General features: G+C 40.8%; 1 protein-coding gene across 5 annotated transcripts in view; it reads right to left on the minus strand.

The window, feature by feature from the left end:
* The window catches only part of lrfn2b (leucine rich repeat and fibronectin type III domain containing 2b), a 199,085-nt gene that overhangs the window by 54,204 nt on the left and 118,205 nt on the right, over positions 1-26,676 (minus strand). The window contains exon 1 of one of the 5 annotated variants that reach the window (XM_039782566.1): positions 7,547-7,593. The exons of the other annotated variants lie outside the window; for them this stretch is intronic. The gene's annotated coding sequence lies outside the window, so the exon portion shown is untranslated. Of the gene's footprint in view, positions 1-7,546; positions 7,594-26,676 lie in introns of those variants that run through there. 5 annotated transcript variants of the gene reach the window in all.

The raw sequence follows: 26,676 nt of genomic DNA on the forward strand, positions 1-26,676 counted from the left end.
AATCGGACACAACGGTTAGCTTTATAAGACATTGGGGAATGATGTTGTATAAGTGGTGTGACGAAATTCAAACTGTAAATATAATTTAGTTATGGCGACAGTTTTAGCTAGCTAGCTGCGGTATTTCCCCATTGTAATGAATGGGACATATAGCAATAAGCAGCTGCTCGTCCTACAAAGACGCCGCATAAAAATGCGCCTTTAAAATCAAATCGGACACAACGGTTAGCTTTATAAGACATTGGGGAATGATGTTATATAAGTGGCGGACGTAAATTCAAACCGTAAATATATTAGTTATGCCGGCAGCTGGCGCGGAGCCCGTAGTGCAGTATCCACAAAGGGTGACTTTGCGCTGCGGTATGGAGCCCAGCAGGCTGCAGCTTTTCGTCAGACTGTGTGGAGCTCCTAAAGTCCGACACGTCTTACCAAATTTGCAATTAGCCATCAATTTTTGTAAAACGGCCCATATTTCAGCTTTATATAGTTGATTTCCGCTTAAAAAGTCTCAGAAGTGAATTTGGTAATGAAACATTGCAGTGTCTGGAATATGAGATTCTGTCGCTTCTCTAATGTATGTGTATTGGGGATTCGTCAACCAATCAGCGCGTCTCTAATGTTCTGCGTATGGCAAGTCGCTCAACCAATCAGCGACAGCTCATCTAAATATTCATGACCATACCATATTTGGAAGAAAAGCTCTTGTTACAAATGGGGCCAAAACACAGGGATGCATAAGGGCCAGTAAAATATCAACCAGGCCATTTTCAGCCCAACCAATGTTACATACCCCATTAGGAGACCATAAGGAACAGTGTGAAATACCCTATATAATCATTCTATCACCCCTTTAAAACACTGTTAGCTACTTTAGCTTAGCCATTAGCAATGGCTAATTCCTCTCCCTCTCCTGCTCTTTCTTGCTCTGTGTGTCAAATGTTTAGCTATTCCTCTGCCTCCTTTAGTGATAACGATACATGTAATAAATGTAGTATATTCGCTGTTTTGGAGGCAAGGCTTAGTGAATTTGAGTCACGGCTCCGCACCATGGAATCAGAATCGTATGCGCTTTCGTAGCTAGCCAGCACCATGTAGTTAATGCGGGCCAACATACTGTAGCTTCTGTAGCTTCTGCTAGCTGTCCCCCCGGCAGACCCCGGAGCAAGTGCGAGTGTAAGTGACTGTCCGAGGGAAGCGTGACGTTAGATCTAGACCAGGGAGTGCACATGATGACGGTCGCTCTAAACCGGAGCGTCTTCGCCTCTCTAACAGTTTCTCCCTACTCAGTGATACACCCGCGAGAAGCCAGTTCTGGTTATTGGGAGCTCTATACTGCGATATGTGAAGCCAGTATCCCCGGGCGGCTACAGTAGGCCTACCTACGGTCATATGTGTCCCCGGGGCTGGAGCGGGGCTATAGAAACCCATCTAAAGCTGCTGGCTAAAAAGAACCGTAAAATACAGTAAGATCATACTTCACTAGGTGGTAATGGTCGTAAATCGGAGATCACTAAAATGAATGTTGAGTCACTTTGTGCATACGCAAAACACAATGTCGGACTCAGTAGTTTTCTCTGGACCCCTGCCAAACCTGACCAATGATGAAATGTACAGCCGTACGTCATCCTTCCACCGCTGGTTGTCGGGGTGGTGCCCAGCTAATGATGTGGGCTATGTGAATAACTGGAGGGCGTTCTGGGGAAAGCCTGGTCTGATTGAGAGAGACGGCATTCATCCCACCTGGGACGGTGCCGCTCTCATATCAAAAAATCTGAACGAGTTTATCAGACATAAACCATGACAACCCATGTTTGATATTAGTAATCAGAGTGCTTCCGTTGGAGCAGTCGCCCACTCATAGTCGAATAAACACGGTGTCTGTCCCCCGGCTCAGATCGGTTAAATCAAAGGTAAACAAAAGATGCGCTATACTTAACAACCTAATTGGAATTAAAACGACTGCAATAGAACAAAATAGGAAAATTAGATGTGGACTATTAAATATTAGATATCTGTCTTCTAAAGCAGTATGGGTAAACAAGTTGATATCAGATAATAACATTGATTTATTTTGTCTTACTGAAACCTGGCTGGGCCATGAAGACTGTTAGTCTAAATGAAGCCACTCCTCCCAGCCATATTAATACTCAAATTCCTAGAGGCTCAGGCCGAGGAGGGGGAGTTGCAGCCATCTTTGATGCAAGCCTGTTAATTACTCCTAAACCTAAATTACATTATAACTTATTTGAAAGTCTTGTTCTTAATCTTCAACATTCAAAATGGAAAACATTACAGCCAATTATATTCGTTGTTATTTACAGGGCTCCAGGTCCGTATTCTGAATTTTTATCTGAATTCTCAGAGTTTTTATCATGTTTAGTCCTTAAATCAGACCAAGTACTTCTTGTAGGTGATTTTAATATCCATGAGGACGATGACAATGACAGCCTTAGTACTGCTTTCAACTCATTACTGGATTCAATCGGTTTCAGTCAGAGTGTGCACAAGGCGACGCACTGTTTTAACCACACCCTCGACCTTGTGCTGGCATATGGTATTGAAATTGAGGATTTAATAATATTTTCGCAGAATTCGGTATTATCAGATCATTCTTTAATCACTTTCGAATTCTTACTACCTGATTATATTAAATTAGATAAAAGCTCCTACACCAGATGCCTATCTGACAGTGCTATAGCTAAATTTAAAGAAGATATTCCAACAGCATTCGACTCTATGTCATGCCTTAACATAACAGAGGACCTGTATGTTAACCTCAGTCCCTCTCAAATTGATGCATTTGTAGACGGTGTTACGACATCGCCAACGGACGAACCTTAGACTCTGTTGCTCCCCCTGAAAAGAAGATGATGAAGCAAAGGAAACTAGCACCTTGGTATAACTCCCAAACTCGCGAATTAAAACAAATCTCGCGAAACCTCGAGATGTAAGTGGCGTTCCACCAAAGTGGAAGAATCTCGTTTGGATTGGCAAGAAAGTCTCAAAACCTATAGGAAGGCCCTAAGAAAGGCCAGATCAGACTATTACTCATCACTAATAGAAGAAAACAAGAACAACCCAAGGTTTCTTTTCAGCACTGTCGCCAGGCTGACAGATAGCCACAGCTCTACTGAGCCATCTATTCCTCTAGCTCTGAGTAGTGATGACTTCATGAGCTTCTTTAATGATAAAATTACAACAATTAGAGATAAAATTCATCACCTTTTACACTCAACTTCTAACGGTTCACCTTTAAACGCAGAGTCGCTAGAAATAAAGACTAGTCTCGACATATACTTAGACTGCTTTTATCCTATAGACCTTCAACAATTAATGTTAAAGATATCCTCAGCTAAGCCATCTACCTGTCTCTTAGACCCCATCCCAACGAGACTACTCAAAGAAGCATTACCTGTGGTTAACACCTCATTACTAGATATGATCAATATGTCTCTATTAACAGGTTATGTACCACAGTCATTTAAAGTAGCTGTGATAAAACCTCTTCTGAAAAAACCCACCCTGGATCCTGAGGTCTTAGCAAACTATAGACCTATATCTAACCTTCCCTTTCTATCCAAGATCCTTGAGAAGGTGGTTGCTAATCAGTTATGTGATTTTCTACATAGCAATAGTTTATTTGATGACTTTCAATCAGGATTTAGAAAGAATCATAGCACAGAGACGGCACTGGTGAAAATTACTAACAACCTTTTAACTGCTGCAGACAAAGGTCTTGTCTCCATTCTTGTTTTACTAGATCTTAGTGCTGCATTTGACACTATTGACCATTCAATCCTGTTACAGAGATTGGAACACTTGGTTGGCATTAAAGGAATTGCTCTGAGTTGGTTTAGGTCCTATTTCTCTGATCGATCTCAATTTGTGAATGTTAATGATAAATCCTCCAAGTACGCGTTAAAGTTAGCCATGGGGTTCCCTGGCGCTCAGTGCTTGGACCAATTCTATTCTCCTTATATATGCTTCCTCTAGGCAATATTATTAGAAAACACTCAATTAACTTTCACTGTTATGCGGATGACACCCAATTATACTTGTCAATCAAACCAGACGAAACCAGTCAGCTAGCTAAATTTCAAGTGTGCATTAAGGATATAAAATCCTGGATGACCTAATTTTCTGATGTTAAACCCTAACAAAACTGAAGTTATTGTGCTGGGCCCTAAACACCTCCGAACTTCATTATCTAAAGATATAGCTACTCTGGATGGTATTGCCCTGGCCTCCAGCACCACTGTTATGAATTTAGGAGTTATCTTTGATCAGGATATATCCTTTAATGCCAATCTAAAACAAACCTCAAGAACAGCCTTTTTTCATCTTCGTAACATTGCCAAAATTAGGAATATCCTGTCTCAAAACGACGCTGAAAAACTAGTCCATGCATTTGTTACTTCCAGGCTGGACTATTGTAATTCCCTACTGTCAGGTTGCTCAAATAAGTCTCTTAAGACTCTCCAGCTGATCCAGAATGCTGCAGCGCGTGTTCTTACAAGAACTAAGAAAAGAGATCATATTTCTCCTGTATTAGCTTCTCTGCATTGGCTTCCTGTTGAATCCAGGATTGAGTTTAAAGTCCTTCTCTTGACCTACAAAGCTCTAAATGGTCTAGCACCATCATATCTAGAAGAGCTCCTAATACCCTATTGTCCCACTAGAGCACTGCGCTCCCAGAATGCAGAGTTACTGGTGGTACCTAGAGTCTCTAAAAGTAGAATGGGAGCTAGAGCCTTCAGTTATCAGGCTCCTCTCCTATGGAACCAGCTCCGATCTGGGTTCGGGGGCAGAAACTGTCACCTCATTCAAGAATGAACTTAAAACCTCTCCTATTTGATAAAGCTTATAGTTAGGGAGTGAGGAGTTGCAGTGTTCACCTAACTGGCCCAACTGCTTCTCTTCATAATTGTTAGATTAATAATACATAACAAAGTAGAGGGAGGCAGGCCAGCCAAGCCAGATCCGGCAGGGGAGAGTTCTAAGCCCAAAAAAGCTACCTCTCTTATGACCTGTCTCTCTTAGTTACCTGTTATAGTTACGCTGTTATAGTTCTAGACTGCCGGGGACTTCTTTCCTTTGACATACTGAGCTGCTCTCTCCTCTCCCTTTCTATTACTGGTACTATTACTATTACTATTTGTGTGCGGCCCGTCCCAGAAATGCTTGTTACTAATCCTAGCTTCTGGGGAGTTTACCTCCCGGAGTCCTTATGCTTTTTCCCCAGCGTATTTCCTTTGGGAGAACGCGTAGGCCCAAGATCCTGGTTGCAGCTGTCGCTGTGGTCTGCGCCCTCCCCTGATGAGCTCAGCGTATGCCCTGCAATGTCATGCGCGTCCTGCTGAACCCTGCAGCTTCCCGCTACATCCAGTCACTGTTCCATTATTAATGTGACTACTATCGCCACTGTTCATCTCACCCTCAACCGGCTCGTCACAGACACCGCCTACCAAGAGCCTGGGTCTGTCCGAGGTTTCTTCCCAAGAGGGAGTTTTTCCTCGCCACTGTCACACTGCTTGCTCTTGAGGGAATTACTGGAATTGTTGGAATTGTTGGGGCTTTGTAAATTATAGAGTGTGGTCTAGACCTACTCTATCTGTAAAGTGTCTCGAGATAACTTATGTTATGATTTGATACTATAAATAAAATTGAATTGAATTGAAATTCATAACTTACAGGGAAACCAAAGTGGCTCCAAACCCCAGACCTGTTGGTTATTGGAAGATCTTCTAATTCTGGTCTGGTAAAAGTCGCGTTAACGTTATTAGCTAGTTCAGCGTAGCATGCCTCACTGGAGTAGAGTGTTTTTCTTTGGGAGTGGGAGGGGCAGACAGCACGTTGCCTGTTATGTCGTTTGGGCTGCTTTGTTGAGTGCAGCGGCACTGGGAATATTATAATTCACACAATTTAAGCTCTCTTTTTTTTTAAATGAAATAGGATTAGTCCAACGCAATCGTTCGGTTTGTAATGTGTACCTAATCGAAAGCCTCGTACCGAACGGTTCAATACGAATACGTGTATCGTTACACCCCTAGTAATTAAATAGTCTTATTTTGACCTGCACCTTATCTAATAGAGAGAGGAATTAGGTATGGTATTACTTTACCACACACACGGACAGATACATAGCGCTTAAGACATAGCCTAAAGAAGAACTCAGCAGGAGCACAGTCTGGCCTAAGTAAATCCCCGCTGCTTTTGATGTATCTAAAAGCTAACATTAGAGTTTGTAAGTAAGATTTTGCAAGGGAAAGTTTTGCATAGCCTCTGGGCTAAGCCCCCTCTGTCTTTCAATCCTAGTGACATCCCTGTAACCGATGATTATATCCATTCTCGCTACCATTGTTTGTGTCAGGTCAGCACTGGTGTGTGTGTGTGTTTTTTTTTTGGACAAACAGAGTTTGTGATACCGTGATGGAGCACAGGATTTACATGCTGAAGACGAAGCAATGTTCTCGGACGTTTTTCACTGTTAAAAAAAAAAAAAAAAGACACAAATTGCAGTATGCAAAATTGAAGTAATGCAAGGATGATGCCGTGCCAAGTCCTTCAAACACCATCAATTTGATCACTCAAATAAAGGACCACCATCCAGAAGTTCACAATCAATATCAGGAGCAAGCTACTAGCAAGCAGTCTAAACGCAAACAGCGGCGGCTGCAGCCCACACGTTAGCGAGTGTGTGGTGGAGGGAGAGAGAGAGAAAAAAAAGAGAGAGGGCGGGGTGTGTATCGATGACTATGAAATAAGAAGTAACGCTATATCTGTGAATAAATGCTGCTACTCTTTAAAAACCAAGCTAAGTCCTTGCGTCTTGCATGCTAGCTGCTGGTTAAAGAAGGTGAAGGGGGTTAGCCTTGGAGCCAGCGACAACTTCCGCACAAACTCAGTAACTTAAGGTGTGAGATGTGAGTTAAACTGGACTTTCATTAAGGTATACACTTGCTACAAGTTATAAAAGTAGCCTCAAACATACACTGCAGTAACATTTAATGGTGGCTCTGTAATTTGTTTGGAGGAAACTATGCGGTATATCGACATCGGTAAATATCGGTTATTGGCCATTACTGCAATGTTAATAGCGCTTATCGGAATTGGCCAATATGTTCACAGTGGTATGTGCTGGTGGATATGAGCTGTGTGGATTGTCCCTCTACCAGCGTTCTCTGCTACTTGCATCATGACCCTCATCATATTTACCTTCAGCTGCTGATACAGCAACACTTGCTACATTAGCTGCGAACAAGGAAATGTGTCCGCTATATGCTGTAAAAAAAAAAAAAAAAACTGAAGCAGTATGCGATTGAAAAAAATAAAAAGTGGAGTACTAGATCACTTAGCTTATCACCTCAAGCCCTGTAAAGGCAGATTTCCCGTGCCGTCAAACCATGGCAGCCTGTATGCAGGCCACAAACCACTTTGTTTCCTCCAGGTATCTCGGTGACATCAACCCCCTCCTCTCCCTGGCACATGGTGACTCATAGTGCTATGCTAGAGGGCCAATTGCTGAAAAATAATGGCTCCCTCTTACCAACAATTATCTTCAGCTTGTGTGCCTGCTTGTGGAGACAGCTGCCACTGGGATCAGTCAGGTCTCTGCTGCTCAGCCTGCAGTGTGCTTGCATAGGATGAAAGATACATTGAAAATCAAATATATGAGAGGCTTTAATTCACTGAGTACAGTGTGACCTGGTTAATAGGTGCTGACAAACTACAAGACAGTTACATGGTGACAAAACACAACATTTTATTTTTAGTGAAATAGATCACATGTACTGTTGGACAGCAGAGTAAGCCTAAACACACTACAGGTAAACACTCTGAGAAACGTTTTAAAAGGATCAAATTGGTTTATTGCTCTGGTCCAAATCAGTTGATGAGTTTCAGAGAAAAACCCAAGCAAACCTTAATGCATCACTACAAATCATGCAAGAACGTTCACTCCCCTTATTGGTCAGATGTGTCTGGGGCGGTAGCAAGAAAATAAATACAGGAAGAATGTCCTGTGTTCTGGACTAATGCATATTTGTCACATCTCCATGTATTCATTAAAAATCATTTTCCAGACATTATTTCGCGAGCAACTTTACTACGTCTACTCTGCTCCCCGGGACTTTGCTCTGCTCGGCCGGGCATCTGTCTCCAACTTTAGCGCCTGCTGGTTTGACCACCAACGCTGCCATCGCTAGATCCATGCTGCTATCATGGCTAAAAAGAGAAACTCAGAGCAAGTGAGTATTAATGATGACTCTATGGAAATGTACGTTGTGTTAAAGGTCCCATGGCATGAAAACTTCACTTTATGAGGTTTTTTAACATTAATATGCGTCCCCCCAGCCTGCATATGGTCCCCCAGTGGCTAGAAATGGCGATAGGTGTAAACCGAGCCCTGGGTATCCTGTTCCTGTACCTTTGAGAAAATGAAAGCTCAGATGGGGCGATCGGCCCAGGATACATCCCCTTTCTCTGCTTTGCCCGCCCCGATAATTTGGCCCACCCATGAGAGAGATCATGGCTTTCAAACGAGCAAAGTGGCAGTTGGTCAAGGCCACACCCCCAGCCTCCACCTTGCCCCCCCTCTCTCCTCCTCAGACACAGAAATGGCACATCCTAAGGAAAGCTCATTGTGGGACTGGCTCTAGTGGCTGTAATTCTGCACCAAGGCTGAATTTCGGGAAAGAGACTTCAGATACAGTATTAGGGGACCACTAAGGTCTATATAAAAGAGACTTCAAATACAGTATTAGGGGACCACTAAGGTCTATATAAAAGAGACTTCAGATACAGTATTAGGGGACCACTAAGGTCTATATAAAAGCATCCAAAGAGCACCATGTCATGGGACCTTTAAAGTCATCATGTGAGCTTTTAGTGTCCAGGTAATTCCAAACCTCCATTTATTTTAATCAGCCTTTTACAAGCAACCAGCTTCTTCTTTTTTCTTGCTGGTTACAATTTGAAATTCACCGTTTGAATAGTAGAGAATTTAAGAAAACATCCAGATGACGCTTTTACTTAGCATGTGAATGAGGAGCTTGATGTGGAACTATTTTAGTCTTGCCTTTGCTTCGCCAATAACTAAGGTAGCAGATGTTGACTTGAGGGTCTTCAGTCAGCCAATGGCTTCAGAATTAGATTATGAAAACATACAAAATACTGACATAAAAAGATTATTAAAATGTTGGTCATGTACTGTGATGCTTGTCCCAAATAAAAGGTTTGAAAAGAAAAAAATTTCTTTGCTACAGCATTTATAGTAAGAAGCTCAGTTTTATGAGTATTTAATTTATAGCCTGAAATTTCTCAGAATCAGGATCCCCATACAGCAGAAGATTGTCTGCATATCTGGACAATTTATGCTCTTCTCCAGGTCTCTGCAGTCTCTTGAAATGAGCCACAGGGCGGTGCTTAATTGCAAGGGGTTCAATAGCACTGGCAAAGAGGATGGGAGATAGGGGGCAGCCCTGTCTTGTACTGTGATACAGTGGGACATATCTAGATTTATCATTATTGGTTTGTAGTCATTCCATAGTGGCGGAAAAAAACCATCCATGTTATGTAGTCTACACTTGTCCAAATTGAATAGGATAATGCTATTAATAGTCCCAATCCATTCTTTGTTCCTTATATGTGAAGTATTTGTGTCTATACCATGTTACTGCCAACCAGATGCTTTACTGTCCTATTTATTTTCGCCCTCCCGCTACTTCCCACACCCTTTTTTGCCCTCCCATATTTACACCCAGTTCTCTCAGCATCAGCTCCTCGGACACAGACAGCTTCATCTCGACAGAGTGCAGCTGGCATTAACTCCTGTGACTCTGTGATTGCAGAGCTTACAGACAAGACAAAATTCCTGTTCATTAGTTATACTTTCATTTACATCACAGGCATTTTGCTGATGCCTTTATCCAGCGTGACTCTCTGACTTGCAAACATGTAGAAGAAGCTTAAATTCTTAGTTCTACAGCATTATCGAAACCACTGGTGCAGCAATAAGGCTAAACCTCAGGGATTATTTTTATGTGATAAAATGACAGATGTAACAAAATCGGACATAGAAATAATGGAAGGGATTCTGATTGTGATTACAGTCCCCAGTCATATATCCTAGAATTTTAATATGCATATGAATCATCTACTGACAAGTTGAGTTTTGCATTGTCTACACTAATGTAAAATTCCAGTTTACACCACCAGCTAACTAAGATGGTGAACATGAAACTTGAACCTGCTTAAAGGTAAATTCTGGTCTATTTTAACCTGCTTCCCATCGATGTGGATGTTGTGAGTTGGGTCATGCTAACTTTGCACTGGCCTGTTTTGTTGTAGAAAAACAGCAAAACATATGAAAAGCCATTATGTGAGGATTGCAATATGTATGACCCACCACCAATAAACGCTGGCATCTGGTTTTACGCCTTAACCCACTATGATCCAACCTAACAAAGGTAGCGGAGACAAAAGGCCTAGAAGGTTGACCCAGATGTACTGTAGATCCCTTTGCAGTTAGCCATAATGGCTGTTCCAGGGGGTTACTGTGTCTGTGTTTACTTTTGGTCAGACTCAGAGACAACCCTACGTCTAACCCTACATTCTCCACATCAGCACTGTCTTGATGCCTTGACGCATTGGTACACTTCAGTCTTATTTTACAGCATCGACGTCTGTCAACTCTCCAGAAACGCAGCAATTTTATCACTTCTGCTTCCCAGATCGGCACATCTCAGCTAATGTACCCTGACTAATACTTTGTCTGTATACTGCATCTGGTGTGTGCTATGGGCATCAAATGACTTGCCTTGATGCGATGCATCACTACGTGACGTGGCTGGTGTGGGTTGCACTTAGGTTTACAAGTACATGTGCACACAATTATTTCGGAAGTGGAACTTGAAAATCTTTCTGACATAAAGTATATACACAAGTCGCTGTTGACTTTTCTTTCTCCTCCCTTCTTCCCTTTGTATCTCAATTCCCATTGCCTTTAACACCGTTACAACTACATTTTAGTTTCATGTCTACATGGAGGCAGTGTGTGAGAGATTTTATATTCATGTTTGAATGCCTCCTCAAATGCAGCAAGTGTTTATCCTGCTGCTCTCCCACTCATCCTCTGTCTCTGCTTGGACACGCTGCTTGTATTAAGATGGAGGGATTACATTTGTGCCCCCCCGTACATGACAGACAAACCTAACTCAACAAGTCATTCAGAGGTTTATTTTTTGACAGCCTCAGCTCTGGTTTGATATTAAACTGTTAAACTGTGATAATTTCACTTGTTCTCAGTGCAGTGCAGAACTCAACTGCGTACCTACCTGAATTAATTAAATTGTCTGGAAACAAGTGAAGCACTATTAGGTGTTTCAAGGTCCGTACGCTGCATCGATCATTTCGGCGTCACCTCTATTTCTTGCTCGGGACCCGAGCGTATCCGTACGTACACAACGCTGCCGACTTGAGCTTCAAGGTAACAGAAATTTGAAGTTTGGTCAACTTTATGGTAATGAGCTATGATGCGGTTCAGCGGCAAACGACCAGCAACCAATCGGAATATAGACGTCCTTCGCGCTGGCTGATTCCAGAGAAACATCAAAAAAGCTCATCATTGCGGTTGCTTGGTTCCCTATAATTTATGATATGACTTTGTTTGCGTGAGGGGACGGGGTGCAGCTTACAACACTGTGAGGGGTGTTAGTAAGCTTGTTACCCTCGCAGTGCTGTCAGCTGCCCCCTCGCTCCCTCACATGCACGTGCGCACACACAGTATCATTCACACATGAAGTGCTGTGAGGCTGCCTTTGGGCTGAGAGGAGCACTGTGAGGGGTGTTAGTAAAGTAAAATTAAGATTGAACATGATCGAACGTAGAATGCTGCCTCTGTTTTTTTTCACAAACCCTGCATATACATACATATATCACCCATGGTCATTGATCACCAAAAAACATCCATAAATCCACTTAGTGATCATATACAAAATAGGCTCCTTATACCTTAAGATTTTGTGTCATGCTCATCAAGTTTAAATGATTCTTTTGGTATCAACATTAATTAGTCCATTGTTTGTACAACCATGATTACATTGCAAACAGGAAGCATGATGTTCCTTGCTTTCACACTTGATAAAAAATGTCCTAACGTAGGACATGTTTACTAACATTGATATGCCAAATGATGGCATTTCTGAGTAGCCAAATATCTCAAATTAATAACAAATATATGACATGCCTAATTATGACTATCCGAAAAGCCTGTACTTAAAGGAGTGAAAACTACGGAAAAACAGCCATAGGTTGAAAGGGTCAAAGACAATTATGGTTAATTCCAACTTGGGTCTTTTCATCCTTTCAGGTAATAACACTGTATTCACCATTCAAGTAATAGCTACAATCTGTTAACATGGTGAGGTCAGTATATATAGTCAAACAGTTAGAAACACAAACTGTCAGACAGATTAAAAAAAAAAGAATATATATATTAAATATTTGTGCATAAACAGCAAAGCTAAGAATCCTGCAGCTACACAGCACTGCTGGCATCAAAAACTAATACATAACAAAGATAGAGGCACAGTGTCATGCTTCAATAAGCTATTTTACAGATTTATACAGGAAGACAAAGCACTTTCAAGGCCTTCATTAGTGTTAATGACTTTGCCCACCTTCTCTTTCTGTTTTGTATCATTGAAAGGGTCAACAAATAGCGATGGTGAGAACATTTCTGTATTCATTCCCTGAGTTTAACATAGAGATCCCTTCATAATTTCATAAAACCAAAAATAATGCACACAACGTAATTACATTTTACTGTAGAACAAAAAACTCTAAGCAGTGCCTTGAATGCCAAATTCAAATCCCGGCCTAGTAAACAAACATTTTGAACTAAGAGTTTTGGTCTGGCCCCGGAGACAAGGAGGAGGGAGACTGAGGTTTTTTTGATCCTGATAACACTCTCTGTTGTTGTGGTTTTGGTTTGGGAAAAAAGATGAGAATATCCCAAGGATACCTGCAGTAATGATGCGTCTGTTTTGGACAGTAATGATAACGCTGATTAAAGGAACTTTGATTTATGTATCGCTCCCATCGGAAAATGAGAGCGAAATGTGATATGGGACTATTGCCCAGGGTGAAAACAAACGCAGCCAGAACATTGGCTGATTCACTTGGATGATTAGAGGAGGGAAAGAGGATGTGTGTGTGTGTGTGTGTGTGTGTGTGTGTGTGTGTGTGTGTGTGTGTGTGTGTGTGTGTCCATTTTGAAACCAAGCAGATAAACCTAAAGATGTATGGTGGTCAAGCCATCATTTTTAGTTCCTGAAAGGTAGGAGGGTTTTAATCTGACAAGAACAAGTAATATGCCAGTTTCTTAATAAAAAAGCATATCTGCAACTACCCTGTACAAAGAAAGAAGGGAAATGCAACTGAAATTGAAAGTTCTTTTTTCTGCTACTTCAAACACCCTTTTTACATGTTCTGTGCTCTCTTTTGAGAAAGATATCAGTACTCCAAAGGTAGAAATTTATATCTGCAATGGATTCATCACTAGTCAAAACTTTCATTTCATATATAATATTTTGACTCGTGAAGATTGAAATTGAGATATCTCTAATTACAAACTACAGACTAGTAAAAATGTCCCATTGAGTTGTATGGTGAATCTAATTAAAGATATCTATATTTCAATTTTGACTGTATGAAATGTGATTTCCAGATATCTTTACATAAATGATGACTAGTCACAACTCCAAGTCAAGATTTATCCAGTGTAGTTCTGACTAGTACAAATGTCAATGTGAAAAATGGGCCTTGCAGCCCACGTCCACACAGGATGGTGGCGACAAGGACACACTGAGGTTGGGTGGTGATGGGGTGAAGACACAGCAAACCGCAAACGTGGATTGTTATGAAAAGTGCAGATTTATTCACAGTGCTATAAAATACGTCATCCGGCACACTGCCAACAAAAAAGACTTCGGAAAAAAAAAAAAAAAAAATGAACCCATAGGTTTCTCAATTTAAATAGCACAAGCAAAAATGCTCTATCTCAATAATTCTCCGTATACAACCTCTCCACAAGTTGACACTCTCCAGACTCTCCCCCTGAGGGCAGAATACCCTCGCTTTAAATAAAGCTCTTCAATTAAGCTAATTGGTAGAAACCAACGTGACAGGGTGTTTTGTTATGTATAGTGATTCAGCAGATATTCTATCTATCACACACATACCTTGAAATATAGCTCATCATACATTTCAGTACTAATAATACTACTAACAGTATGATTTGCCTATAATTAAATAATAATTACATTGCAATACAGCCAATCATTTTGTATTAAGAAAATAGCTTACCCCGCTGAAATCAACACTTTCCCCTGTCCCAAACAGGGAATAAACTAGCCATTGTCATGGGGCTCGTGTTCCTTGGGGAAAAAAAGTGATGCCGGACCAGGAAGTGAAAGTAAGCGCTATCAGTGTATTGTTGGTGTTTGCGTGCACAGTGTATGGACTAACAAAATGGAATGGGTTATGGAGCAGAATCGACAGGTATCGCGTCATTCGCTATGTGGTTTGCAGATTTTTGGTGAGTAACTGAAAGTTGTGTAAATAACGATTGCGCATGAATTAATCAGAGTGTTTGTGCGTGTAAGCATGTTTGTGCGTGTAGGATAAGGTAGTCAGTTTAAAGATCTCGGGGAATGTCAGGCGAGTTGGGGAAAAGGAGGAGCTACCTTTTCACAGCCAATTCTAGCTATCTTTAATTCAGCACATTCACAAACATATTTGAATTTTCCAAATCTCAAACTAAGATATTACTAGTCAAAACTCAATTGTGAATATTTTAAAAAGATTTAGATATTCTTAAAAGGACATCTACAATGACAGCATCAGTCAAACTACATGTTTCTTTGTTCAAGTAATAACCCCTCTACCAGCTCCCAACGAGAGCAAAAGTGGAAGTCAGGTGACGTTATTATAGAGGGACAAAGTCTGCATGGGGAGGAAGTCGGGGTGGATGAATGGGTCAACAAAATGCCCAAGACAGCCATGTTGTTTCGTCTTTCCGTCTATCCTTCCATAACCTTAAAGGACCAGAGTGTAGGATTTAGGAGGATCTATTGGCAGAAATGGAATATAATATTCATAATTATGTTTCATTAGTGTATTAACCTGAAATTAAGAATTGTTGTGTTTTGTTAGCTTAGAATGAGACCTTCATTTCTACACAGGCAGCGGGTCCTCTTCCACGGGTTCTGCCATGTTGCAGCGCCATGTTTCTACAGTAGCCCAGAACAGACAAACCAAACACTGGCTCAAGAGAGGGCCTTTCACATTTTAATGTTAGTTGAAGGCCATCATAGGTTCTACTACACGCTTGGAAAGGGAGGGGCTGAGGGGAGGGGTATTCAGTGTGTTGCAATATGCAACCTCATCGCTCAATGCCACTAATTTAGAGGTTAATTTTGAAGTCTACAGTAATTCTGATTAGCCAAAATTAACTTGGAAATGTGTTAATGTAATCAAAGGGAAACCCATTACATGGTTCCAACTTGGACAACACAAACACATGGTACGCATGGAAAAAGTGCAGTTTGTCAAAGTCACTTGACTCCAGACAGATAGATGGCTAATTAGCTAGTACGAAGTTGAAAAATGTGAAACTAAATGGCATGGTCCTTATTCTTCAGCACCACTGCTAACACAACACTGTCTGTCCTTGGCTTGTAGGTTGTCATTGCAAGTTGTTTACACTGTGTCCATGTGACCCTGCTGGCTCAGCTGTCAATGAAATGCATACACTGCCCACCCACTCAGAGGCTCGGAGAGTAGAGGAGCATTTCTAAATATCAATAGGACAAACCTAAAATGTCCTTTTTTTCCATTCAGTAATGGAACACACGCACAAACACACATGCACACTCAAACACACACACATCCCAACAAACATACTTTGATGTCAGCAAGCACTCTGGTCCCACTGAATCACATGCACATTCTGAAATACAGTATAGTTCAAGGCACTCTGTAATATCCATTGTGTTTTTGTAAATGCTGTCCTAACCATGCAACATTTTGCATCTTACCACCTTGGTAGTCAGCAGACTGTAAAATGATCTGACTTATTTTAGCCATACCCAGACAATGCCCACATGGCCTGTGTGTACTCATAGCAGTGCAAAGACAGAGGCTGGTATTAGGCCAGGCAGACACACACAGTGTTTCCATATGGTGGTCCCCTAAGAGAACAACTCTGTGATCTGGTCCACTGGCTATTGAGCTGCTGTACACATTGCACATTATACCATATTTTCTGGTCAGATGCTTAGCTACAGCAACAGGAAGTTGGAGCACATTTTTTTAAACGGACTATTGCAAATTGTTAAATACTGGCTTTTAATTATCTTAGCTGCAGAGTAAACAATGACTTTATTTAAAAGACGCTTATATCATGCTGAGTTACTTAAGTTAGTAATTGGTAATATTAGCTAGCACTTAGTTTCACTTTAATTAGTTTTCTTGCTGGTAGTGCAAACTCAACACTTCCTCCAGTTTCCTACTAATTTTTATTTTTTTATTCAACCTTTATTTAACCAGGTAGAAACCAGGTGAAAGTAGTAAAGAGTCAATTTACAGTTAGGGCAAATAGTGGTTTAGGTAGTGATGTAGATCAGTAATAACACAATATGCATGAATAGAAATGCTGAGATGTAGTAAAGAGTCAATATACAGTTAGTGCAAAGTGTGGTCTACATAGTGATGTAGATCAGTAATAACACAATATACATGAATAGACAAACTATATAAATGCTGAAATGTAGTAAAGAGTCAATATACAGTTAGTGCAGATTGTGGTCTAGATAGTGATGTAGATCAGTTGCTGTACAAAAATTGTATAACAACAAAGGTGGGAAGAATAACAGTTGAGCATGCCAGGGCAGATGAATAGTGCAAACGAGCGTAAACAGATGTGATAGCAGTACAGGTGAAGATGTGCAACTGAGCGACTATGCAATGGGGCATGACAGAGATAATGGAATAAGGGTGTGCAAAACAGTGCATGAATGATGGAGAACAGTTAGCACGTAAAGTGATCGGACAGGAGCTCAGACAGACGTACTTTAAAGGCAGTTAGTGGGATAAGGGTTTTGAGTTTCAGGGGTTTTTGTAGTTCATTCCAGTCATTTGCAGCTGAGAACTAGAAGGAGTGGCGGCCAAAGGAGGTGTGGGCTTTTGGGGTGACCAAGGATATGTGACCAAGGAGATGTAACTGCTTGAGCGAAGGCTGTGGGTGGGTAAAGCTATTGGCCTTCATTTATGAAAAATCTCACGTCCGGTCTGAACTCGTGTACGCAAGTTTTCGAGTCAGTGCGGACTTGTGGTGCAGCATATACTCAGTTTAACAGGAGAAGAAGAAGTCATCAGTTGATCACTTATCAGCAATGGCAGATCTGGCTCTTTTAGAAGACCTCTATGCACCGGTCTGCAACATTGTTTTAGCCTGTGGGGTTCTGCACAACATCGTGCAGGAAAACACGGAGCCATAAATGTAGTGATAGAGCCAGATGACCCGATGTCCAGAGAGCACGCCCAACTGGGGGTTATACGAAGGAGACAGGAAATTGTTCCTCGCTTTTAAAAGGTAGCCTATAGTCTTATGTTTGGCAATGATATTCAATACAGGAAACAAGACGATGCACAACATTTTTATTTATTCTTCAGGTTTTTGTTCCTCTTTCAAGTGAACGATTTATTTCTGCCATTGACAGAGTTATTTCGGCTTGTTTTTCCAGCACCTCTGCTGTCAGGAGACAGAGTCGAGGTGGTGGTCCAGCACTCTCCCTCACAGTTGTTGCCTCATTCTGACTCATCAAAAAAACACAAGTAAAATAAAAGACACTGCATAAACTCCGCTACCGTGTGTTTATTTAAATATAAGTACACCTACATGTAGGCCTAAGAGATTACAATAGAAGCCTGTATGTTACTATTAGGACTATAGAATACATATGTCAAGCATGTATAAATTAAATAAACCAGCTGGAGTCCGATTTACTACGGCAACACTGTTGACCGCTTCAGTGATCTCTTTCCATCCCACATTCTTTCTACAGCCTTTAATTAACAGTTTTCAGGCTGCCAAAAAGTACACACATTAGTGAATCTGAGATATCAGGGTTTCAATCTCCACCTCTGAAAAGTGCCACGTCTCAGCCGGATTACGTCTCGCCATGTCGTAAATTGTAGGGGCGAGGCCTCAAAACCGAGAATATATTGGGGCGTGATATTTAAATTACGATCGTTTCCAGCCTCTGCATTTATCAATGTACGACCATTCTTACGCTCTGATTCGTGTGATACGAATGTTTCATGAATCCCATGTGAAGCCTGTCGTAAGATGGTTTCTGCGCTCATATCTGCGCTGGTTTCTACGTTAGGTTGATAAATGAGGGCCATTGTGACCAGTGAGCTTAGGCACAGTGGGGCTTTGCCTAGCAAGGACTTGTAAATGAGTTGGTTCCAGTGAGATAAGCGTTGAGTGGGTCACAAAGCTGAGTTGGTCAATCCAGATTAACCCTTTCAAACACAAAGTCAATCCTGGTTCAAGCCTGGTTGAGCCCTTGCTGTGAAAGCAGTATAAATCTGAGGGACTGTGTGAAAATCACTGATCAGGTGAAAACCCCATTGCTGATATTTTGCTAATGCCTATTAAATTGATCCAATCTTGGTTAATTTAAAACATTGCACAGTGTAAAACATTGAAATGACAACAAAGCACAGATGATTTATAATCTAGTAAGCGCCAGCACAGGAGGAACCCAAAACACAGCTGACATTTAACAGAGTCAACATGTGTGGGTGCTGCTTTTATCCCTTTTTAGTGTCTTCTGCTGCTGGTTGGAAAACACAATTGCCTCATAGCGAGTTCTGTCTTGACTGCACTCCTATCAGCGTAATACCTTCAAAATAAAAAGTCAAAATTGGTAATTACCATGTTATAATGCTGGAATTCATCATCCCTTGTGCATATGTGTGTGCAAACATATCCGCTATACAGTATTACCTTAAAACAAAAGATAAGGGTGGATGAATATTTTTTTAGCAACATCCATTTCTTAACCATTACATGGTTGCCATATGCAGGTACTGTGGAAATAAATACCTAAAAAACATATTGCTGGGCGCCCGGATAGCTCAGTTGGTACATATATGTAGAGGTGTACTCCTCGACCCCGACCTGCGGCCCTTTGCTGCATGTTATTCCCCCTCTCTCTCCCCTTTCATGTCTTCAGCTGTCCTGTCAAATAAAGGCCTAAAAATGCCCCAAAAAAATCTTAAAAAAAGAGAACATATTGCTATCGGTTGGGCAAGGGGGTTGTAATAACCTGCCAATAAGATTTTTATGTTTCTTATGTGGAAAATGTTGGACTTACAGTATTGCAAATGAGATGGTGAGTTGTTCAATATAACCATACAGGTTTGTCGGGTTCCACCATCCATTCCGACATACTCCCACTCCGACATTGACGTCTAATTGTCGGAGTGGCGGCACTTCCATTGTTTTCAAACGTGCCGCCACTCCGATAATTTTTGTTTCCATTAGGGTTAGGGTTATGGGTTAGGTTTAGGGAATAGCAGCATGTCGGAATAGCGGCATGTCTGACTAGAAGCATGTCGGAGTGGTGGCATGTCGGACTGGCAGCATGTAACCAGGTTTGTCCACTGTGGACAATTAAAATCTACAAGAACTTTCATGGATATAATTAGTTTTGATTAGCTTTCAAGTTACCTTGACATGGGCCATGATGGTTATTGAGAACATTTGCCTTAAGGGTTGTGTTAATTCAAAAGGTCAGAGGGTCACGAAAATCCTAATCATCCTTTGAGGTCTTTGAATATCGATATCACATGTCATGGCAATCTGGCATAGTTCTGGACATATCTTGTTCGGACAAATGGGCAAACAAACTAGTCAAAAATGACCACTAAATCAAGTCATGACAACCACTCTGCACTGTCCCAATGTGTGTAAATTAATATACGTATATGAGCTGGATATTATGTTTAGGTCTAACGCAAAGAAACTTTTAAAGGTTATGTGATTTCATAATGTCAATGTTAAGTCTTGAGTGGATGTGGAGTCACCCTGGGTGGTGTAAATTGAGGCAAAGATGTGATGTTAAAAGTTTGCGAAAAATAAATAGAATTTTGTCTCTGCATTTGGTATTTAAAGGTTCAATATGTAATATATTTACTGTAATAACTCCAAAAATGACCCAAATGCGTCATCAGATATTAAGTAAACATGCTAAGTTGAAATACCAACTTTTCTGACAACAATGCTAATAACAGAATTTCTGTTTGTGTTTTGGCCTGTGTGTTGTTATCAACTTCCCAGTTTGACAGCCAGGCCGGGTTGCCAGATATGCCTGTAAAAACGTAAACCCAGCACGCTACAGCTGTAACATTAGTACAGCCATGAAAGCAGCAAACAAACGAACAGGATCAACGGAGATAGATTCTATCCGACCCAAAAAAAACTGCATGTTTCTAACAGCTGCGTGACCAGAGACGTAACAAAACCTGGGTAAATATTGGAGATGTATTTGAAAGATAGAGACAGCTTAGAGCCCAAAAGGATGCAGAGTTGGCTAATTTCCTCCTGAACAGGTAAGCATTAGCTTCTGAAAAAGTGTGCCTGTCAGTTGGGTACAGAGCTCCGTGTGAGCGCAAGCTTTTATGACTGTCAATATAGCCGGCATCTAACTTTAGCTACTCCGCTGTGCTGTGGAATAATGTCTGACTATGTGAGACTAGCGTCTAGCAACATTGTTGCGGATGCTGCGGTCTCAGCCTGGCAACCTCCGTGAACTTCGAGTCTGGGGAGGAGGGGGCGGGGGAGACGACTCTCTCTTTCACATTCCAATTTAAGATGATATAAGTAAGTATCCTGCATTTTGCAATGCAAAAAGAGCAGTCCACTGAAAATAGGAACTCAACAAGCGGACAAATGATGGTCTCTTGTAACAGGCTGTTGGTGATGCATTTGATGAAGGCATTTTTTCCCTGATCATTTAAGTGTTTGCAATGGACGATGAAGAAAAGAGCCATTTGTGTTTCTAGCCTCAGAAGTGGTACCAATTAACCTTGACAGAATAATCTGATGCTAACACTGATATTAATATCCTCTTCTTTTCGTCCTCAACACAGCACACTGACTGAAAGATCTTACACAGATGTATTTTTTCACGTTCCCAGTTGTCTTCTGATCAGTGAAATTAAACTGTGTTGACTGTGGCTGTATACCGTTTGAAATGTTCTTTCACAGTTAGCCAAACTGTCACCAAAATGCTGAGAGCTTGCTTTACACATATCACTTTGGTGTCAAAATGCAAATAACAAAAATTTGCAGCTAAGAAATAGCGTGTTTGCATCCATCATAGCAGCGCAAACTGGACTATAACTTTCATAGTTCAGGAAATTAACCTATTGTCCTTGTTACCATTCAGACAAAAGGTTTGTGTTTGTTCTGAGATCTTGGGGAAGGGTATTGCATTATTTTATTTTTTTTATTGAAAGGGGATGATCTAATACAAACATAAAATCCCCTTTTTATACAAAGAAATCCCTTTTTTATAGAATGAAATATATGATTCAGCCCTCCTCCCGACCCCAGTAATTTTCATACTGTCCCTTAGTCGTAATAAATGGTTGTTGCAACAGGTCTAAGCACTTAGGCTATAGGGTAAGTAAGTGGATGTTAGAGAAAAAAACACATCTTTTGCATCCAAAACCTGGCATTCAATAGATATCACCATATAAAGAACTATATGCTATTTATAAGAAGGTAAAACAACGTTTCAATGCATATGTCAGCCAAATTAAAAGCAAAAAAGATAGTTAGTCGGAGTACAAGTCTAAGAGAAGATGCAAAAAATGTAATACTTCGGCCCCTTAAAAATACACGTAACAGAAAAAAGGTAAAAGTACAGGCTTATTTTTTCTAATGAGAGCAAATTAGAGTGAGTAGAGGAGGTGGATGTAAGAGAGTACAGGAAGATTCAGTGGGGAGAGTAGCAGCCAAGGCTAAAAAACAGTTTACAGTCTTAACAGAGAATGTTGTTTTTGGAGTGGAGGAAGTCCTCTTTTAACCCATTAGAGAGACATTAAGTTCTTTGAATTTACTCATACCGTGCAATTTTGCCCAATTTATAGTTTCAACACTTAAAGCTATAGTGCATAGTTTCTGTCGCCCCCCCCCCATGAGGAAATCTAAGTAATGACAACAAAACTGTTGGCGTGTCCACATGATATAAGCCTTCTGTGAGCCCCCACCCCTCCTCCACGCAGTTGCTAGTAGCCAAGGGGGACACACAGGATTAAAAAAACATGGACACTTCAGAAGAGGTAATTATCTTCACTCACTCGAGTTTCTGGATCAATCTTCTTCCACAAAAAAGTCAAAAGTGTCTATTCTTGATTGACGGCACATTCAAATCAAATCACATTCAAATCAAATCACCAAGGTTGTGTGGAGCTGATGGTCTTAATTAGCTTTGAAGCAACTCATTTGGCAATGTCTTGAATGTGACAGTTCATTAATATCAAAAAGTTATGCACTAAAGCTTTAATATCTGCTGAAAAATAGAAATACGTGTCTGGTATGAGAATATTCAGTATACAGGGGCCACTGACAGATTAACAGGAACAAAGTGGAATGGAGCAAAAAACAGATATAGTATTGTATTTGATTGCAGTAAAGCATTCCTGTCTGTTGAACAAATTAATTTCCAAAATAAAAGCTTAGATTTCCTTTCTGGTAACAGAAATAGTCTTCACACCCCTTTCCTTTGTATTATCCAGTAGAATGTAGCAAAAACAAAACATGTTATTGTATTGTTTGATTGTAGTATGGCACTCCTGCACATTAATCAAATGAATGTATTAATTGTAACATTAGTTTTCTTATCTGGTAAGAGAGATAGTCTTTACATGGCTCCACTGACTCACCTGTAGTTTACAGGGGGTGGACAAATTAAGAGGAACATAAAAACAGGACAGCAAAACATTGTATTGTATTTATTTGCAGTAAAGCATTTGTGTTAGGTATTTTCATCTATTAATCAAATGTATGCATTCATTAAAACATTCAAATTTTTCATCTGGTTAAAGGGAAAGTTCTCACTAGGTCTGCTGATTGGGCAAATGAACAGAACTGATTGGAACATAAGTTAAATTTAATTAATTTTTTTAATTTATACTTTTTATTGATCCCCAGTGGGGAAATTACTTCACTCAGTTGTTAGAACACACAAAACACACACACCCACGCTCAGGTCCTATAAATGCAGAAAATTGAGAGATTTCAGAGTGAGGGGGCTGGACAGGCACCCCAAGCAGTTCGGTGCCTTGCTCCTGAGCACCTTGGCAGTGCTCATGAGGTGAACTGGCACCTCTCCAGCTACCAGTCCACACTCCGTACTTCGGTCCGTACGGGGAATTGAACCAGCAACCCTCCAGTTCCCAACCCAAGTCCCTACTGACTGAGCTACTGCCTCCCTACATGTTTTAAAAATGAATTTAATTACACAAAGGCTTTCCCATTTCTTACCTGGTAACCGTGAAAGTCTCAATATACTGTAGCTCTGCTGTCTTCCCTGTCTCTCACTTTCTGTCCTGAGCACTACTTGAGTTGCCTGATGAGTAAGAGAACTATCTCCCTCACCTCTGACCCCTGTGCCGCCTGTGGTGATCTGCCTTTTGGGCCCAAGCGGAACCCGAGAGCGAGAGCTGAGATTGCTGCAGCCCCTCTGCAGCATGAAGGCTGACAGCCGTAATACCACCTGACAAACTAAATCAGCTTATCAGTGAACCAAGTCCTGCATCAAACTAAGCAGTAGGAGTCCATGTTGCTGAGATTTGCTTGTCACTCGTCTTGCTCTTGAACAGGTTTGAAGGGTGACAAGCCAGCTTAATATAAAGCAGGTCATAGATAGCAGCAGTTTTTGAACGCTTATAGAAAAGTCAATATTATTCTACTGAGGCTGACATGTATTCAGCATGCCCACTGAATATTTATTGACATCAGAAAAGCCTATATGCAAAAACAACTCAGTCTAAGAAACAAGCAATTTGATATTGGTCAAAATACTGTGATTATTGTTTGATATAAAGATCTGGAACCTTTCAATTCGTTAAGCAGGCACGGCTGCAGAGCTTCAATAAAAATGTCAGGAATCATTCAAACTTGTATTCAAACTCAAACTCCGTTACATCTGTGAATGTAAAGTGTCAAATGTCCCATTTGATTGTCTCATGAGTGTAAAAGGAAACCAACACGTGAATGTGAAGAAAAACTGCAGAATAGGTGACTGAGTTTTGTACACAGCAGGCAAGGATTGCTGTGATTTGCAACATGGGATTATTTCCTCTTTAATTTTGACAAGTTTCATCAATCCAAACAAAAGCATGCTTGAATCAAATATGCGAATGCAAGCGCCTTGTAGGATTGCAAATGTTTCTGCAATTTGCAAGGGACAATGATTGGTGAAACATGACTGCCATCATTTGCGATCTGCTTTGTGAAATGAAGATTTTAATTAGAAAGAATCCTTCCGTGAGAAGCTACAGTGTTTTGAACAGTTCAATCAGTCATATAAGTGGCAATATATTCAGTAAAATTAGCCCAATAATTTGGCAAACTGAAAAAGATGGCAGCAAAATATTAACAAACGTTGAACTGTAAATGAAATGTTCTGAGTGAAGGAGTACTAAAGAAAACTCAATCCTTCATGGATTTCAGCATCTCATTTGCATCAGTCCTGAGTGAAAGCTGTAAATGAACTGAAAGGTAATTTGAGACTTTTAAAGCCTCCAGCGAGTGGAGTTCATTACAGGGTGCAACTCAATACTCGGATAGTGTGCCAGAGATTGTGTACACTCAGCGTGGTGCGTTAAAATCCTCCTATTATGCGTGAAGCATAATCAGAAGGATTTCAGCCTGGGAACACTCTGAATTTCATGGGCAATTCTCAGATTGATCCACTCAGCTGCAATTGCTGCTCAGGCTCTTTAGGGATAAGAGGAAAGGCAGAAAGAATGTGACTGAAGAAATGCATGAAATCCTGTCTGTAGGACATGTCATTTCCCCAAGAGAGAAAATGCACAACTCTGCCCTGAACCCTACCCTGTTGATTTTTTAAACTTCACAGGAACAACAGTAGTATAAATAATGAGGTATATGTATTTAAAAAAAAAAAAAATCCCTGTGAGCTAAAACGTTCAGATTTCCAACTATTTTGAACACGCCAGATTCAACAGTTTTTTCTACTCTCGGCTAAGTCTTACGCAAGCCGGACTTCTTTTATTGATCATCTGCTCCAAGTAGGCAGGACTGGAGTCCTGCCTACTGTCACTTTGGCTGCCAGTGTCGTTAAATTATCCCCAATTCCGGGTCACATCACTCCTGAAACATTTTCTGTTCGTAATATTTGGTTTAAAAGCCTTTTATTTTCTTTTATTTTTGATGGTACAAAGTGCTGCTTCGTTCCACTACAATCTAATGTTAGCATACTGCTAACTATTAAGTAGCTACATGCTAACGTGACATAGCTGTAATCTCGGCCAACAGATCAGCCCCAGTATACATCCAGGACATGATCAAACCCTACACCCCAACCCACCCACTCCGCTCTGCATCAGCCAACCTGCTTGCTGCCCCCTCACAGCGAGGGACAACTAATTACTCAACGAAATCCCGACTGTTGGTTGTCCTGGCTCCTAAATGGTGGAACAAGCTCCCTATCGACATCAGGATGGCCGAAAGCCTATCTTCCGAGGCTAAGAACGCATCTCTTCCGACTACACCTCGGATAAACATAAACGTTTTTGCTTATTTAAAGCTTATGTACTTGCACTTACTACTTGTTGTCTGGATTTGCACCTTCAGGGTTGAAAGCACTTAATTGGAAGTCGCTTCGGATAAAAGCGTCAGCTACATGTAATGTAATGTAATAGTTGCCCTTTAAAATGAGGCTCGTTGAGTGATCCTTGGCCCCGTATATTAGTTCCTGTTTAAGTGGTTCTCCTTGAAATTATATTCAGAAAAGACAACATCCAAAACACCCAGGGAAGTTTTAAAAAAATATTTCAAAAGAATCAAGAAAGAGATGATTTTTTGCTCTTTCTTTTTTTTTGAATTGCAGTTGTAATATTGGTCAGACAAATCACAATACGATATTTTCGGCAAATTGTTCAGTTATTGACACTACAGTATATCTCCACACAAAAAGAACCACAGAAATCCCACACATATACACAAATAAAGTAATTTGTGCTCTGTGATCTTTAAAAAGAAAACTTCAGCACTCTTCTATTGGCTCTTTTATTTGACTGTGCTGCTCTTTCTTACCTGGTTGCTACCAAATGATTTGCTGTTTGACTGCTGGAAGGTGATGCATGACTGTCCTCTTTGGATGAAAGAGGCATCTGCTGTCAATGTCTTTAAAGTCAAGCACGAAGCTTCATTTGGACACCCCTAGCGACAAGAATACACACATGGTGTATTTGGATGGAAATGAAAACGTATGCAAGTATAGCTCAATATCTCAGGAGAACTGCTTGATGAGACTGAGAAAGTAATCCAGCCTCTGACTGGCTTGTTGC

The sequence above is a fragment of the Perca fluviatilis genome, chromosome 18 (assembly GCF_010015445.1).
Source record: "Perca fluviatilis chromosome 18, GENO_Pfluv_1.0, whole genome shotgun sequence".
Taxonomy (NCBI): domain Eukaryota; kingdom Metazoa; phylum Chordata; class Actinopteri; order Perciformes; family Percidae; genus Perca; species Perca fluviatilis.